Below are 18,212 nucleotides of genomic sequence, written 5' to 3'. Positions count from 1 at the left end.
AGGAAACCCTATGGGGCAGTTCTACTCTGTCCTACAGGGTCACTATGAGTTGGAATTATCTCAACAGCACACGACAGCAACAACAACAAAAAAACAAACCCATTGCCATTGAGTGAATTCTGACTCATAGCAACCCTATAGGACAGAGTAGAACTGCCCCATAGGGTTTCCAAGGAGTGGCTGGTGGATTTGAACTGCCAACTTTTAGCCAGCAGCCATCGCTCACTGTAGCTCTTAACCACTGTGCCACCAGGGCTCCAGACAGCACATACAACAGGGAAGATTTAATCCCTGAAAAGTAGAAAATGAGCTGAATAAAGACATCCAGAAGCTGCTCCTTAAAATGACTCTATCTCGTGGAGGTCGTGATCCCAGATATGGAGCTAGTGGCATTAGATCACTTAGTTTTCCCCTTTAATTTCATATTCACAGCAAATACCTTTTCTCACCCCAAGATCAGATGAAGAGTCATCTGTATTTTCTTCTACTTATTTAATGATTTATTGTTTTTCTTTTTACATTTAACACTTGATCCAGAATCATTTTCTACATTACACAAAATAGAAATCTAACTTGTTCTTTATAAATTTCCTTAGGACACTTAATTGACCAATCAAAACTTTCCTCTGTGATAAAATGCCATTTTACCACCATGTTTAATTATTTTATATCATGGCATATGTTGTAGGGCTTTCTGTTCTATTTCATTGAGCTGTCAGCTTCTATTCTGACAGAATCCCTCTGCTGTATTTAGATAACACTTCTTAATATTTGGTAGAACAGGCCCTTCCCTTTTCCCATTCTTCCTTTGCAAAGTTTTCTGGGCTATCACTACCCATTTATTCTTTCAGAAGACTTTGAAATAATTTAATAAAACTTGAGAAATTGTCCTATCAGGATTTTTATTACAATTGCAATCTCCTCTTTTTTGGGGGGAGGCAAATGAGCAAATGATACCTTTTTATAACAATGAGTCCTCCTACCCAGTAACACTGGATAAATCTTCATTTATTAGTTTCTTTTGACATCCCTTGGTTAATTTTTTTATTTCTTACAAATTTTATTCCTAGGATTTTACTACTTTTATTATTATCTTTGCATTTCTCTTATAAAATCTATCATAAAATAAATGTATATAATTTAAAGAGGAATTATGAAATGAACATACATGTCCTCACCATCCAGACTAAGAAATAAAACAATAATGTGCCATTCATTGACAATTCTTGCCTTCCATGTGAGTGACCTGATTTTGACTCTTGGCCAGACCTGGCAATCTGCTTCTCAAAAATCAGCCAGTGAAAAACCCTATGGATCACAACAGTCCAATCCCATTGTGCATGGGGTGGCATGAGTTAGGTGCTGACTTGAAGGCAGTTAACAACCACACGTGTTCTTCACTGTTGATTCCTTTTCCCTCTCTCGTCAAAAAAAAAAAAAAAAAAGAAAGAAATTGGGTACTATCCTGAATTTTATGTTAATCATTATTTTGATTTTCATTTGTAGCTATAAATATATGGATATAGTTCAAGACAATATATCATTTAATCTTTCTTGGTTTTCTGTGTGTGTCGAGCCCTAGTGGTGTGGTGGTTACGCGTTCAGCTGCTAACCAAAAGGTTGGTGGTCCGAACCCACCAGCACTTCTGCAGCAGAAGGATGTGGCAGTCTACTCCTGTAAAGATTACAGCCTTGGAAACCCTACAAGGCAGTTCTACTCTGTCCTGTAGGGTTACTATGAGTTGGAATCTACTCAACGGCTATGGGTTTGTTTTTTGTTTGTTTGTTTTGTTTTTAATCAGCAATCCTAAGGGGGACATGGGGAGTTAGTGGCAGAATTCTCACCTTCCATGTGGGTTGCTCAGGTTTGATTCCTGGCCAATGCCCCTCATGTGCAGCCACTACCTGTCTGTCAGTGGAGGCTCACACGTTGCTATGACGCTGAATAGGTTTCAGTGGTGCTTCCAGACTAAGGTGAACTGTGAAGAAAGGGTTGTTAATCTACTTCCAAAAATCAGCCAGTGAGAATCCTGTGGATCAAAACCGTCCAATCTGCAACTGATCATGGGTATGGCGCAGGACCGGGCAGCATTTTGTTCAGTTGTGCATGGGGTTGACTGAAGTCTGGACTGACTTGATGGCTGCTAACAATAATTACCAACCCAGCTGGAGGGGTTGAACAGGCAGTTGGATAAATAACTCCAGCGGGCTGGGGTGAGGCCTGGCCTGGAGATAGCAATGAGGGGAAACATCAGGATATGGATGGATTTTAAAGCCAAGAGACTGGATGAGATAATCAGGGAGACGAATGTGGATTGAGGGTTGGCAAACTACAGCCTCAGGCCAAATCCAAGCAGCTGCTCGTTTTTGTAAATACTATTTTATTGGAACACTATCAGTCATTCATTTATATATTGTCTCTGGCTGCTCTCACACTACAGTGGCAGAGTTGAGTAGATGCCACAGATATTGTCTGGTCCGTGGATCCTAAGTTTATGATTTGTCCAGACTCTGGTGTCAAAGTGAAGAAGAAGAGCCCCAAGAATTGAGCTAACAAGGTTGGAGTGTTTAAAAGGAACCAGTAAAGAGACCAAGGAGGAGGAGCCACTGGGGTAGGAGGAAAACCAGAATGTGTGGTGTCCCGAAAGCCAAGTGAAAAATGAGTTTTAAGCAGGGCTTCGAACTGGTTCAAACCAGTTCAGTCAGGCTGATGAAGCAAAACTGGAACAGACCCAAATTTTTGAAATTTGCATGATGCAGAACCAAAACCGAAACCGGAAAAATTACAGGTTGAAGCCCTGGAATGGGAGACTCGGAAGAGGCATAGTGAGTTCCTTCAGGAGACTGACGTGTGAGATTGGATTATTGCCAGGGCTGAGGAGAGCGACACACATTCAAGGCGACCCAGTCGACCACCACCTTTGAGCAGGGCCCACTGTTTCCAACTGTGCAAAATCCAAAGGGCAAGAGATTTGGATGCCACACAATGTGTACGCTGCCCTTGTTTTCTAAGAGGCTGGTTAAGTTCCTAGCAGGGCTTTAACTTATAATTTTTCCTCTTATGGTTCTGGTTCACCCAAATTTTAAAAATTCAGGTCTGTTCAGGTGTCACTTCCTTGGCCATAACTGAACCAGGAAGAACTGATTGGAAACTCTGGTTTTAAGGAGTTAATAACCAGTGTGTCAAGTACTGCTGGTTGTTTAAATGGGAAGATTACTCTCTGAGTAATGAAAATTTGATTTAGCAGTATAAATGCCCTGGTTGATCTTAAAAGAATTGTTTTGGTGGAATGGTAGGGATTAGTTTGTCATGGATTGAATTGTGCCCCCCAAAATATGTGTCAACTTGATTAGGCCATGATTCCCAGTATTGTGTGGTTGTCCTCCATTTTGTGATTGTAATTTTCCTATGTGTTTTAAATCCTAATCTCTGCCTACGGCTAATAAGGCAAGATTAGATTATGTTAAAGAGGATTAGGGTGGGATTGTAACACCCTTACTAAGTTCACATCCCTGATCTAATGTAAAGGGAGTTTCCCTGGGGTATGGCCTGTACCACCTTTTATCTTAACAAGAGATGAAAGGGAAGGGATCAGAGAGCAGGGGACCTCATACTACGAAGAAAGAAGCACCGGGAGCATAATGCATCCTTTGGACCTTGGGTCCCTGTGCTGAGAAGCTACTTGACCAGGGGAAGACTGATGACAAAGACCTTCCTCCAGAGCTGACAGAGAGAAAGACTTCCCCTGGAGCTGATGCCCTGAATTTGGGCTTATAGCCTACTAGACTGTGAAAGAATAAATTTCGCTTTGCTAAAGCCAACCACTTACAGCATTTCTGTTATAGCAGCACTAGATGACTAAGACAGTTACTTTGGTTGAGTGGGTCCAAGAAATGCTGCTGTTATTGTTAGTTGCTACTAAGTTGTCTCTGAGTCATGGTGATCTTAGGAATAAGACAGTAAAATATTCCTGTTCCTGGCTCATCTTCATAATTGTTGGTATGTTTGAGTCCATTGTTGTGGCTATTGCATAGTGCCTTCCAACGTAGGGGGATCATCTACCAGTACTATGTCATACAATATTCTGTTGTGGTCCATAAGGTTTTCGTGAACTAATTTTGAGAAGTAGATTGCCGGGCCTTTCTCACTGGTCTGTCTTAGCCTGGAAGTTCCGCTGAAATCTGTCCACTTATTTGTCCATGGGAGAAGCCTGCTGGTCTTTGAAATACTGGTGGCATAGCTTCCAGCATCATAGAACATGCAAGCTACCACAGTATAACAAACTGACAGATGGGTGGTAGTCAAGAAAGAACAGGAGGAGAAAAGTGGGTATATAGAGTGAATGGGACAGTATAGGAGATGAAAGTAGGGTTGGTTGGTTTTTGTTTTCTTGTTTTTCAGAAAGTAGAAACAATTTGTGTGTAAGGTGATGAAGATGATCTGCTATAGAGGGAAAATTCGACATAGGGTAAAAAGGGGACGATTGCTGGGGGAATGTCCTGAGTGGGGAAAGGGAAATAGGATTCTGTGCATTGAGTAGAGAGATTGGCCTTTATTTAGAAAACTGTTCATCCATAGAAACGGGGCCGGCGGTGGGGGAGGCTATGTATGTGGGCACAGGTGTTGATGATGAGAGCTGGAGGAAATCTCTTCAACTGGCTTCAGTTCACTCAGTGAAATAGGCAACAAGTGCATCAACTGAAGGTGAGAAGGAGGCAGAGGTATTGGAGGTCTGAAGATGGGAGGAATGTTCTCTAGGTGAGTAGAGAAATGAAAGGATCTGGGAAATGAGGTGTGACCTGGAGCTTTGAAGGCCTGCTTGAGTAAGTGCTGAAGACTTTAAAGTGAAACAGATAGTATGGTGGTGTGCAATCAACTACAACTGGGAAGGCCAGGGATAGGCAGAGAATAGATACCACCAGGGTTGTGATCTTGTGAGTACCCGGATATGAGAGTGGGGCTGTGGAGAGAAGGGAGTATGCAAGGGAGTGACTGGAATGACTGGCCAAAGAGTTTAAGCTGAATAGGGAGGGGAATGAACGCAGTGAACAGGTAGCAGGTGCTGGTGGGGTTGAGATTTTGGAGTTACTGTACTGGAGGGAGTGCACTGAAAAGAGAAGAGATGCGGTCAGAGTGAGACGTTTGGATTTGAGATTACAGAGGGGCCCAGAGGTTATTTAAAAATGACCTCTTGCTCATGATAAACAAATTTTTCATAGATATCTTGTTTGGTTTTTTCCTAGTTATGTGTCCTTGAATAAAAGAGCTGTCTACTGCCTGATGTTAGCCACACAACATTTAGCACAGCTCTTGATAAGTGCTTTACATACAGACTTTAATGTAGTGCATCTTAAACAGGTTGGTGGTATTATCCCCATTTTACAGATGGGAATACTAAAGTATACGAAATGCAATTTCTCAAGGTTGTTTAACAAAGTAGTGAATGAAGCTTGGCGATAGCCCAGATTCCTCTGTATCCAAAATATTTTTTGAATTACCCCTTTCTTCCACTAATTGGCAGATATGTAGGTGCTGAAAGGCTACCACATTACCTGTTAGTGGCCAAGCCAGGGTGTCATGGATTGAGTTGTGTCCCCCCAAAATATGTGTCGACTCGGCTAGGCCGATTCAGTATTGTGTGGTTGTCCTCCATTTGTGATCTGGTGTTATTAACCTCCATTTTGTGATGTCTTGTAAATCCTAATCTCTATATGTTAATGAGGCAGGATCAGGGTGGGGTATATGTTGAGTCATAGATTTACAAGTGGGTGTGACTAAAATCATACCCTTACTCAGGTCATACCCTAACTCAAGTCACACCCTTGCTTGAGTCAAACCTTTATCTTACAAGAGATAAAGAAGTGAGTAGAGATGGGGGACCTCACTACTCCTAAAAAAGAAGAGCTGGGAGTGCCCTGAGAACCTCCTAGGCCCAGGGGGAAGAATGGTCTCTAAGACACATGGAGATCTCCAAGGAAAGCCAGGCCCACAGATGTTGAAAGCTGATGAGGACTTCCCCCAGAGCCAACAGAGAAAGAAAGACTTCCCCTAGAGCTGGTACCCTGAATGCAGACTTCTAGCCTTCTAAACTCTTTGACAGTGAATGTTTTTTGAAGCCACCCACTTGTGGTATTTCTGTTATAGCAGCACTAGATACCTAAGACACAGAGTGTCTAAGCCTCAGGCCAAAGCTCTTACTACCTCACTCCATACCACTTAAGGTGGCCTTTTCAATGAAGGAGACCTACTTTCTTTTGATTAAACTGGTTCTCTCTCTCTCTCTTTTTTTTTTTTAATAATTTTTATTGAGCTTTAAGTGAAAGTTTACAAATCAAGTCAGTCTGTCACATATAAGCTTATATACACCTTACTCCATACTCCCACTTACTCCCACTTACTCTCCCCTAAAGGAGTCAGCCCTTCCAGTCTCTCCTTTCGTGACAATTTTGCCAGTTTCCAACCCTCTCTACCCTCCCATCTCCCCTCCAGACAGGAGATGCCAACTCAGTCTCAAGTGTCCACCTGATACAAGTAGCTCACTCTTCATCAGCATCTCTCTCCTACCCATTGTCCAGTCCTTTCCATGTCTGATGAGTTGTCTTTGGGAATGGTTCCTGTCCTGGGCCAACAGAAGGTTTGGGGACCATGACCGCTGGGATTCCTCTAGTCTCAGTCAGACCATTAAGTCTGGTCTTTTTCTGAGAGTTTGGGGTCTGCATCCCACTGATCTCCTGCTCCCTCAGGGGTTCTCTGTTGTGCTCCCTGTCAGGGCAGTCATCGGTTGTGGCCGGGCACCAACTAGTTCTTCTGGTCTCGGGATGATGTAGGTCTCTGGTTCATGTGGCCTTTTCTGTCTCTTGGGCTCTTAGTTATCGTGTGACCTTGGTGTTCTTCATTCTCCTTTGATCCAGGTGGGTTGAGACCAATTGATGCTTCTTAGATGGCCACTTGTTAGCATTTAAGACCCCAGACGCCACATTTCAAAGTGGGATGCAGAATGTTTTCATAATAGAATTATTTTGCCAATTGACTTAGAAGTCCCCTCAAACCATGTTCCCCAGACCCCCGCCCCTGCTCTCTTGACCTTTGAAGCATTCATTGTATCCCGGAAACTTCTTTGCTTTTGGTCCAGTCCAATTGAGCTGACCTTCCATGTATTGAGTGTTGTCTTTCCCTTCACCCAAAGCATTTCTTATCTACTGATTAATTAATAAAAACCCTCTCCCTCCCTTCCTCCCTCCCCCCTTCGTAACCACAAAAGTATGTGTTCTTCTCAGTTTTTACTATTTCTCAAGATCTTATAATAGTGGTCTTATACAATATTTGTCCTTTTGCCTCTGACTAATTTCGCTCAGCATAATGCCTTCCAGGTTCCTCCATGTTATGAAATGTTTCACAGATTCGTCACTGTTCTTTATCGATGCATAGTATTCCATTGTGTGAATATACCGCAATTTATTTAACTATTCGTCCGTTGATGGACACCTTGGTTGCTTCCAGCTTTTTGCTATTGTAAACAGAGCTGCAATAAACATGGGTGTGCATATATTTGTTCGTGTGAAGGCTCTTATTTCTCTAGGGTATACTCCGAGGAGTGGGATTTCTGGGTTGTATGGTAGTTCTATTTCTAACTTTTTAAGAAAATGCCAGATAGATTTCCAAAGTGGTTGTACCATTTTACATTCCCACCAGCAGTGTATAAGAGTTCCAATCTCTCCACAGCCTCTCCAACATTTATTATTTTGTGTTTTTTGGATTAATGCCAGCCTTGTTGGAGTGAGATGGAATCTCATCGTAGTTTTAATTTGCATTTCACTAATGGCTAATGATCGAGAGCATTTTCTCATGTATCTGTTAGCTGCCTGAATATCTTCTTTAGTGAAGTGCGTGTTCATATCCTTTGCCCACTTCTTGATTGGGTTGTTTGTCTTTTTGTGGTTGAGTTTTAACAGAATCATATAGATCTTAGAGATCAGGCGCTGGTCAGAGATGCCATAGCTGAAAATTCTCTCCCAGTCTGTAGGTGGTCTTTTTACTCTTTTGGTGAAGTCTTTAGATGAGCATAGGTGTTTGATTTTTAGGAGCTCCCAGTTATCTGGTTTCACTTCGTCGTTTTTGTTAATGTTTTGTATTCTGTTTATGCCTTGTGTTAGGGCTCCTAAGGTTGTCCCTATTTTTTCTTCCATGATCTTTATCGTTTTAGTCTTTATGTTTAGGTCTTTGATCCACTTGGAGTTAGTTTTTGTGCATGGTGTGAGGTATGGGTCCTGTTTCATTTTTTTGCAAATGGATATCCAGTTATGCCAGCACCATTTTCTCTCTCTTTTTTTACTCTCACTGTAGAAAGACTTCTTGGTGAAAAATTACTTTTTGCCCTTTCTTCTAATTTTGTGTCGCTTTACCCTCCCCCATTGTTTTTCTTTATAGTTCTTTAATGAATCTGCATTTTCCCTTTCCACAATTTCATTTCTTCTTCTGTCTAGGAACATGGGCCTTTCCATCCTTTTGACAGAGTTCTACAACAAAGGTTAATTACTTTATAATTTCATTCTCTTAAAAAAAAAAACACACTGAAATTGCTAATTTTAACTGTGCTTCTTGTCAGTAGGTTCATGTAAATTCACTATAATTAAACCAGATGTTTTCTTGTGCCTTAAAGTCAGGTGGTAATTTAAGGGAAATTTTCATTTCAGCATAAAGGGGACAAAGTATTATCAAGGAAAGTTTCTTTCTCTCCTCTGCTCTTCTTTCCTCCACTCTCCTCCTTGCCTCCATTTCCATATCTGAAAAGTGGGATAATGATGGTGAACTTTGAGGGAAGTTGTGAGATTAACAGGCAGATATAAAAGCATAGAGCCCTGTAAGTCAACATGAGTTTCCCTTCCTGCTGGTCTTGTCTAAGATATTTTTTGCCCCTCCACTCCAGGACCCATATTTGTTGGTTAGTTGATTGTTCATTATAAAGAGACTCATAGTTAACTTGAGAAAATCTATTTGAGAATGATTCAGAGACCACTGGAGTATATAAGTGAATCTCCTAAGAGAAAAGAAGGATGTAGACAATTTCAATTTACTCATATTTTCCAATCTTGTTGGAGGAAAAGTATTTTTTCCTCAGATAAATCCTTACATTTTAAAGGCATCAGATATAGCCTTTTATGGGACTGTACAATGATGTGCTAGTAAATATCTCATAATCAGCTCTCAGTGGGTGGGGGAGAGCTCTAATTTGTTTGCCTATTTCCATAGTGTAAATATCCCTACCACAGCTGATTTCAAGCAGTGAACATGACATTAGTGAACTCAGAGGTGGCAAGAAACGCTAGTAATCAGCTCTGGCAGGCTAGTATAAGTTGGCTTTGCATAGAACTTAAACATTATACACATCCCCACCTTCTTAGTGTACATAAATATGGCTCTGTGATATCATGAAAGGGCAGGAATTTTGGTACCAGGTGTTCTTTCTCTCTGTCCCTCCTTCCATTTATTCATTAATTCATTCAATAAATAATGAATATGGTTGAATTGAGTATGTTTTCCTGTGTATATTCTCAACAAAAATAACAAAATAATAAAAAAAAAAGTTAATGAGCACCTACTATGAGTCAGGGCACTGTTTTTGGTGCTGGGAAAATAACAACAGTGAACAAAACAACTTCTCCACCCTCATGAAGCTTACATTCCTGATGAAAGGTTAGATAATAAACTAAAGAAATAAATACACTGTATTTCAGATGGTGGTAAGTGCTATGGGAAAAATTAAGCAGAAAAGAGTATTCGGAAGGTTCTAGCCAGGTCTAGGATTGCACAACTGAGTCAGTAGCATCTGCATCAGAGTGTTTAGGAGTTGACTACTGTTCGTTGACGGTGGTTAGTTGTCATCAAGTCTGGACTAACCCAGTGACCTTATGTGCAACACAACGAGGTGCTGCACAGGTCTGTGCCATCTGCATGATGATCAGGATGTTTCAGCTCATTGTTTTGGCTACTGTGTCAGTTCATCTCATTAAGAGTTTTCTTCATTTTCATTGGCTTTCTACTTTATCAACAATGATGTCCTTTCCTAGCTATCATGCTTTCCTGATGACATGTTCCAAGTAAGTAAAGCGAAGTCTGGCCATCATTGCTTCTAAGGAGTATTCTAGGTGTATTTCTTCTAAGACTTATTTGTTCGTTCTTCTGGTAGCGTAGAGTATACTCAGTATTCTTATCCAACACTACAGTTTGAATGCATCAATTTTTCTGTCTTCTTTTTTCTAGCTTTTGCATGCATATGAGGTGATTTTCGAGACCATAGCTTGGGTTAGATGCACCTTATTCCTCAAAGTGACATCTTTGCTTTTTTAAACTTTAAAGAGGTCTTTTGCAGCAGATTTGCCCAATGCAACGCATTGTTTGATTTCTTGACTGCTGCTTTCATGGATGTTGATCCAAGTAGAATGAAATTATTGACGATTTCATTTATCATGATGTTATCGGTCCAGTTGTGAGGGTTTTCGTTCACTTCCTTCACATTCAGGTGTAATCCATACTGTAGGCTCTAGTCTTTGACTGTCATCAGTAAGTGCTTCAGGTCATCTTCATTTTTGGCAAGCAAAGTTGTGTCATCTGCATATCATAGGTTGTTATTGAGTCTTCCTCCAATCCTGATGATGTGTTCTTCTTCATAGTATAGCTTCTCAGATTATTTGTTCAGCCTATAGATTGAATAAGTAAGGTGAAAGGACACAACCCTGCCATACACCTTTTTTAATTCTGCACTATGCAATGTCCCCTTGTTCTGTTCGAATGATTGCCTCTTGATCCATGTACACTGTGTGAGCACAAATAAGTGTTCTGGAATTCCCATTCTTCATAGTGTTTGGCACAATGCCTAGCTAATAGTGGGCATTCAGAAAACATAACTGCATTTCTCCTTACCCTTTATAATGTCTCTAGGTTATCTTTATAAACATCTAAAACATACCAAGCTCTAGTGAGGCCTTCAGGACTTACTAAGGTGTGTATAGCTTTTTACCCCTGACTAAAAGACTGGGTCTGGGTTTAAATGACCCCGATTACTCTACTTATTATTGTTATTGCCTTTTATACTTTCCTCTCACTTGATTCTTTTCCAGATTTTAGTCACCACATCTCGTTCCTACACATGTACTTATCCCTAGCAACATGCAGCCTCCTTCTAGCTTACAGTGAGCTGAGAAACCAAATGATTAGGCTTGTTAGAAATGCATATAAAACAAAAGTGCTTATTCTTGGGGACATGGCCTGTCTTCCCTACAATAAAGTCCATGTGCTTTTAAAGCTTAATTTACTACATCAAATGAAATAATATATATATTATATGTGATTATCCATATTAAATGACAATTACATTAATATATGGATTATATACTATATTAATTTCAGTATATTTTATATAATTATTATAAATGATATGGCAGCCTAAATTTCTTTATTGTTAAACAAGAAAAATAATAATTCTTGCTCTCTCATGATTGGTGTTAACATTAAATGAGTTTGCATTTCTGGAGCAATTGCAAAAATAAACTTCTGTGGGGGGTAGTTGTTGATATGTAACAAAACCGCATATGCATTTACCCTTTGATTTTAGCGATCCCATTTAAGCAATTTACCCTGAAGATACAGCTCCCCAAATACCAAACAACATATGCACAAGGTTATTCACTGTAGTATTGTTAGTGATACTGCAAATAATGGAAACAACCTAGGTGCCCATAAGACACTGCTTGAATAAACTATGGTACATCCACACAGCAAACTACCATGCAGTTTAACACAGAAGAAGGAAAAATCTGTATCAACTGATACGTGATTTCCAGGATATAGTAAGTGTACCTCTTATATAAGAAATAGGAGAAAGAGGAATATTATTTACTTTTTTGCAAAATGAATGAATAGGAAAGATAAACCCAAAATAAGTGAAAATGGTTACCTTTCAGGTGTGGACAGGAGCAGGTGAAGGAGGTGGGGATAGTGCAATACTTTCTCTGAATGAATCTTTTTTATATAGTTTGGACTTATGAATCATGGAACTGTTTTGCATATTAAAAACAATGAAACTAAAATGGCTGGGGGAAAAGGCAAACCCTAAAATTAAAACAAATGAGCCTAAGTGGGGATCAAATTGATAGTGTAACCATACACAGAGAAGAATTAAGACAAGTAAACTTGGGGCACAGTGTTCTGACTATATACCCTCCGTATGATACTGTCCAAGGACAGAAAAAACTGAAAAGAAATCTTTGACCTAACTTGGTAGTTTTATTGTTTGTTGGCGGGACTGGTGTTGTAAGTCTGAAATGGTTTTGTATGTATTGTACGATGCAGCGAATGAAAAAAAGTATGTGGCTGTTGTGAGCCAGGGGTCTCACTGTGGGAGAAATATATATGGCATGAAGGAAAGTGCAGAAGAATCCTGAGGTGCTGGATTTCAATCAGTATAAGCCCATGATTTAAAGCAGATACATTATATTCCCCAGCTCTACCTACTTAAAGAGCCTCGAGGCAATAACACCCTATCGAGCATACCTAAGACGTATAACTTAGTGCCAAATTATCATTTCCCACTCAAAGCAACCAGAAATTCTTAAATAAGTCTTTGATTTCAGGTCTGGAGCTAGGAATGTTACAAGAATAGTCTAGAATAACGTGCTGCCCAAGAAAGCAAGAAAAACTAAGGATGTGCGAAAAGGATCTAGGACCCAGCTTGAAGTGACTCCCACTGGCCATATTTGGGACAATTTGAGCATCAAAAAGAATAATGACAACCTGTAACCCATTGCCGTCGAGTCGATTCTGACTCACGTTGACCCTATAGGACAGAGTAGAACTGTTCCCCAGGGTTCCCAAGGAGTGGCTAGTAGATTTGAACTCTGCTGACCTTTTGGTTAGCAGAAAAGCTCTTAACCACTATGCCAGCAGGGCTCCAGAATAATGTTACTAATGGCTTTTAATACACGGTTTTACCTAAGGACACTAAAGCAGGAGTGGGGACGAGGAGAGGAAAGCTCTATAAAGGAGAATACAAGCTCATAAGTACAGAGGGAGTGATTTAAGAACCACCCTTTTTATCAGCACCCATGTGATAATTGATTCGGGCAAGGATTACTAAATGGTGCGGAAACCACTGGGTTAAGTGTTACAGGGACAAGGGTATTTACAATCTGAAAGTATTACTCCACAGATGAGCTATTAATCTACAAAGGAAAAGAGGTACCGCATTTACAGGGGAGGGGTTGGGTGGTTCCCATCTTATCTAAGTGACAAATGTAGCATCACCAGTAAAGGGACTACCTGACATTACGGACCTCTGACATGATACGGAGTCCCTGGGTGGCCCATATGGTTAATGTGCTCAGCTGCTAACTGAAAGGTTGGAGTCCATGAAGAGGTGCCTTGGAAGAAAGACCTGGTGACCTACTTCTGAAAAATCCGCCATTGAAAACCCTATGTCGCACAATTCTACTCTGACACACATGGAGTTTTCAGGAGTCGAAGTTGGCCCGATAGCAACTGGTTTGATATAATACACTAAGAAATACATTTCACCATCCATGTACTGTTTTTTTTTTTGCCAAAAAAGTCTCATATTCTGGTTTTGTCACAGAGAGTCAGGTTTAACATTATTAGAAATGTGAACATTATTTATGAGGTTATTTTAAAATGAATGTTAATTTTTTTTAATGTCATATGGTATTATACATTTGTAGGAAAAGGTCTTTATTCTTAGGTCATGTATGCTGAAGATTTTAGGGGCCGTGTGTCATGATTTCTGAAATTTACTTTCAAATAGTTAATGTTATATTTTGGACATCTAATGACCAGTTATCCCAATTTTCCCAGGACTGAGGGGTTTCTTGAGATACTGGATTTTCAGTGCTAAAACTGAGCAGACCCAGGACGAGCTGGGGCAGCTGGTCACTCTTACATACACTGAAAGTATGACTGTTTGTGTGCATATGTGCATGTGCTATGCACACTTATATATGTATGTATTCATGTATGAACATGTAGTATATTATACATGTATACATGTATATGCACGTTATATGTGTATATGTATGCAAGTGTACATCTATACATGCATATGCCTGTATAGTGAAATAAATTTCTTCATAAAAATGCTTGGTTTATTTTATTGGCTTGGTTACTACATTTAAGCTCAGTTATTTTTCATTTTCCTGTGGAGTATATTGAGGCTTACTGTTGTGTATTTTCTCATATATATGAAAAGTAAATATAACAAATGCTGAATCTAGGCGAAAGGCTTATAGGTTGTCTTTATACTGCTCTTTCAATTTTTCCACGGCTTTGAAACATTTCCAAATGAAATCTCAGGCGAAGGAATACACACGTTGTTGGACGGAAGGTGCCCAGCTTGGTGCCTAGTGCAGTTTCGGTGCTCAGTAAGTGGAAGGCGATGTAGGATCACCATCAGCGTGACGTTCACATATTCAGTTTCACCATCTTGGCTGTGGTTTGGATAGTTAGAAGTAGTGAAAAACCCACTGCCATCAAGTCGACTCTGATTCATAGCAACCCTATAGGACAGAGGAGAACTGCCTCACAGGGTTAAAGGTAGAGAAGTAAGCACTAAGTAAGGAAGCTGTGGTTTCGTCAGTGACATTTGCAGAAAAGGGAAACATAAAGAGCCCTTTTAGCCTGCTATGAACAGCTGCTTCCAGATGAAGCACCAGAGCTCAGTGGCTCGGAGCCTCTCTCTTCAGCAGCGGATTGCTTTATGGGCCCTCAAAGGCACCGGGATGCTGAAATTACGAATTCTACAAATTCCCCAGAAGACAATTTTGTAGCTCTGATGAAAACAGCATGAATCCAGTCAGCTCAATCCGAGAGGTTGCTCTTTGGCTCCCTGAGGGGAATTTCAGTTAATCAACAAGAGCCGTGCTCCAACCTCAGCTCCTGCTTAAGGTGGATGAGATCCCCAGCAAACAGAAACCTCCTAATCCCCGCCTACAGAGGGTGCCTGCACTCTCCTGAGACCTGCCTCAGAAGACCCACCTCAGTGGTTCCTGAGCGGGGCTTCAGGACCGAAAACCGAAAACCGGTGTCTTATATGGTTGGTGTTTTTAATACGATAATGTCCACACACCTCGGTAGAGTAGGAATGGATGTTTTATTAATGGTGTTTAATTAAATTTCAATTTCAGAGCATTGCTGCTCTCACATTGTTTTGATTAAGGCTTCATAATTTTTCCGCCCCTCTGTGACAAGGAGGAGAAAGGGAAATTTGGGAGAGGGTAAGGCATGCCATAAAGATGGGACTCAGGATTCACTGTTGCACATGTAGCTAAATCCTCAGGAAGTAGGCAAGGTGGGCAGAGCACCTTGGAACAAAGTGTTCTGACTGCTCCTTGTCCAAACCCTACCGTCTGTCTTGAGTCCTGAAGTTTCATGCTGTTTTTCACCACCAGCTCCCTCTCTAACAACGGGGGTTCCCTGTGAACACCTGTCACTGAATTACCCTTCTTGTCTCTGACTCTGCTTCTCAAATCTGGCACCGTGGGTACTGCCATTCCTTAAGAGCTCATGTTGTATTTTCTACACCCACTTAGAGAGGGGGGACATGTGGACCTCTGAAGAAGTTTCCCAGGACCACTAGTGGTTTCTGGGTTGCTTGTGCTAGAGGTTCCTTTGTCAAGATATATTTTGTCTGTGATTTAGTGCAAACGTAATAGCTCCGTTTCTTGAAAGCTTACAGTCTGCCAGGCATTCTTCCAATTCCTTTATATACCATCCCTTTCAATCCTTACAATAACATACAAGGTGTAGGTACTATCATTAACTCCATTTTATAGATGAGGAAACCAAGGTACTGAGAGGCTAAGCACCTTGCTCCTGGCATGTTTGGTTCCAGAGTCCGTCTTCTCCAACACTGCATTTCCCTCCCTGCTGGAATAAGGGGCTATGCCAGCTCTAGGGAAACGTCTGACAGCCTTACCAGAAACCATGGAGCACAGTTCTAGAACCACGGCTAGGGGTGCTAATACGGCTGCAGAATGAAGCCAAGCTGACATGCCCAACTCCTCCTTTTGGATGGGATGGGTTCACAGGAAGCAGAGCATTCAGATCTACTAGAGAAGCTGGCTGTGGACAGAGAGCTGTATCTACAAAGGACTGACTGAAGTCCTCTGCAAAACTAGGAAGGTGGGGAGCTGAGGTGACAAGAGGCTGGGTCTCCACTGCTGCTGCTACCTCTAGAGATGACTGAAGCACAGCACGTAGGGGCTGTGGAGAAGGTGGATGTGAGCATGAATTTGAAGGGGGTCAGGGAGGGTCATGAAATAGATGATATAAAACTCCCAGTTCCAGGAGGGGTCTGGGGGAAAGTGAGAATCAGGTGACAAGGTGAGAAGAGGCTGGCACTCTTTCCTCTATCTCCCTGTGAGGCTTTGTGGCTGAGGATGTGGGTTTGGAGCCCATCAGAGACCCTAAGTCAGGGCTCCTTGGAACTTCTTCATGTGATACAAGGGTACCGGAAGGGGTTGCCATTGTAGAGGCTCTGTCTTGAGGCTCCAAAGACTAATCTGGGTCAAGTGGGGCATTTGCCCCATGCAGCTGACAGTGATAGGGCTCTGCCTAGATTCCTTCTGATCACTTTGTTGTCCCCTCTAACCTTTGCCTGCATGAGTGGAGAGTCAGAAGTTCTGAGAATTTACTTCCCAACTCCCCCCTGCCATCCCAGCCCTGAACTACTGACCAACAGTGCCCTGCCCTCAGACCTGGAACAACTTGGTATGTAACCTGCCCTTCAGGCTCAGGTTGCAGTCACCCTTTACTGGACTTGGCCTGGAGCTGCATTTTTCCCTGGCATCCTCCTCTTTCCTGTCCCCTTCCCTGTCCAGCTTCCCCTCTCCCTTCCCAGTCTCCCCTGGGAAAACTTCCTTAATCAGACGCTTGCACACAAACTCTCCTCTGGGGAACTAACTAAAGACAATTCACAAGGCCAGAGGCAGCCTGGCTGAAGGAAGAGTCCAAGCATGGTCATGGAGAAGTATTTCTTAGATAAGTCCTACCACCAGCAGATTCCACCAACCCATAAATAAACTAGCTGTTATGGAGGAGTTACATGCCAATGGCATTGGGAGCCTGGGAAGGAAGGAACACTTAGCTCTCTTTGGGGCAGTCAGGGAACGCTTCCTGGAGGAAATAACCTCTGAACCAGGAGTTGAAAGATTAATGCAGTTTGTCCTGCAAACATGGAGGGAGAGGTCACTCTAAGCAAGGGAAATGGCATGGGTAATAACAGAGAGGCAGGAGGAGTTATGTGTTCTAGGAAGTAAAAGTGGTTCCATATTTCTGGAGCGTAGTTAAGACGGGAGTCTCTGGGTGGTGCATCCCAATGGATAATGTGGTTGGCTGCTAAATGAAAGGTTAGAGGTTCGAGTCTACCCAGAGGCACCTCGGAAGAAAGTCCTAGTGATCTATGTCTGAAAAATCAGGCGGTGAAAATCCTATGGAGCACAGTTTTACTCTGATACACATGGGGACACCGTGAGTTGGAGTTGGAGTTGGAGTTGGAGTTGACTCAATGGCACCTGGTTGGTTTGGTAGAGTTAAAAGGGTGCTAGAAGATAACCTGCAGGAAGCTGTATCAGCAGAACCATGTGGGTGGGAGAAATGGGGGCATCCAGGCTAATGTTGAGGTCTCCATCTTGAGTTACTCCATGCAGTTAACTGAGACGGGGAACACAAGAAGATGAGTCCGTTTAGAAGAATTGGTTCATTTTTGGATACTTTGAGTGTGAGATGCCTGTAGGACATCCAGGTGAATATTCGGTTCTGGGCACTTCCAATGTGTGTGCTGAGCTCTTTCTTTCTTTAGTTATTATTGGTTTAACAGGATACCAACCACTTTTTATGCCTCTGGACCTTGTACGTAGTACATTATTCCGATTCTAATGCATTTAACATCAAGGTGGGTCCCTTATGAAATGTGTGAAGCTCAGCAGACCGGAGTTGGAGACTCATTGTTGTGTAGTTTGAGCATTCTATTAGATGATGTTACCTGGGTGTGTTGGTTTTGTAAACTTTTGCCTTTTCCTCCCTTTATTTCTGTGAGATAAGGCTTGCAAGCAGAATTATGGCTTTCCTGTGTGATAGTTAAGGAGCCCTGATGGGTTTGTTTTGGTTTTTCTGGGTACTATTTGGAAAACCTCTAGTTTTCCCCCAT

The 18,212-nt window shown here is 41.6% G+C and overlaps 1 protein-coding gene across 3 annotated transcripts in view; it reads right to left on the bottom strand.

Moving 5' to 3' along the window:
* PTPRT (protein tyrosine phosphatase receptor type T) overlaps positions 1 to 18,212 on the bottom strand; it is a 1,296,550-nt gene that overhangs the window by 447,729 nt on the left and 830,609 nt on the right. The gene's annotated exons all lie outside the window — the stretch shown is intronic.

The sequence above is a fragment of the Elephas maximus genome, chromosome 25 (assembly GCF_024166365.1).
Source record: "Elephas maximus indicus isolate mEleMax1 chromosome 25, mEleMax1 primary haplotype, whole genome shotgun sequence".
NCBI classification, from domain to species: Eukaryota; Metazoa; Chordata; class Mammalia; order Proboscidea; family Elephantidae; genus Elephas; species Elephas maximus.
This window is presented reverse-complemented; position numbering and strand designations above follow the sequence as displayed.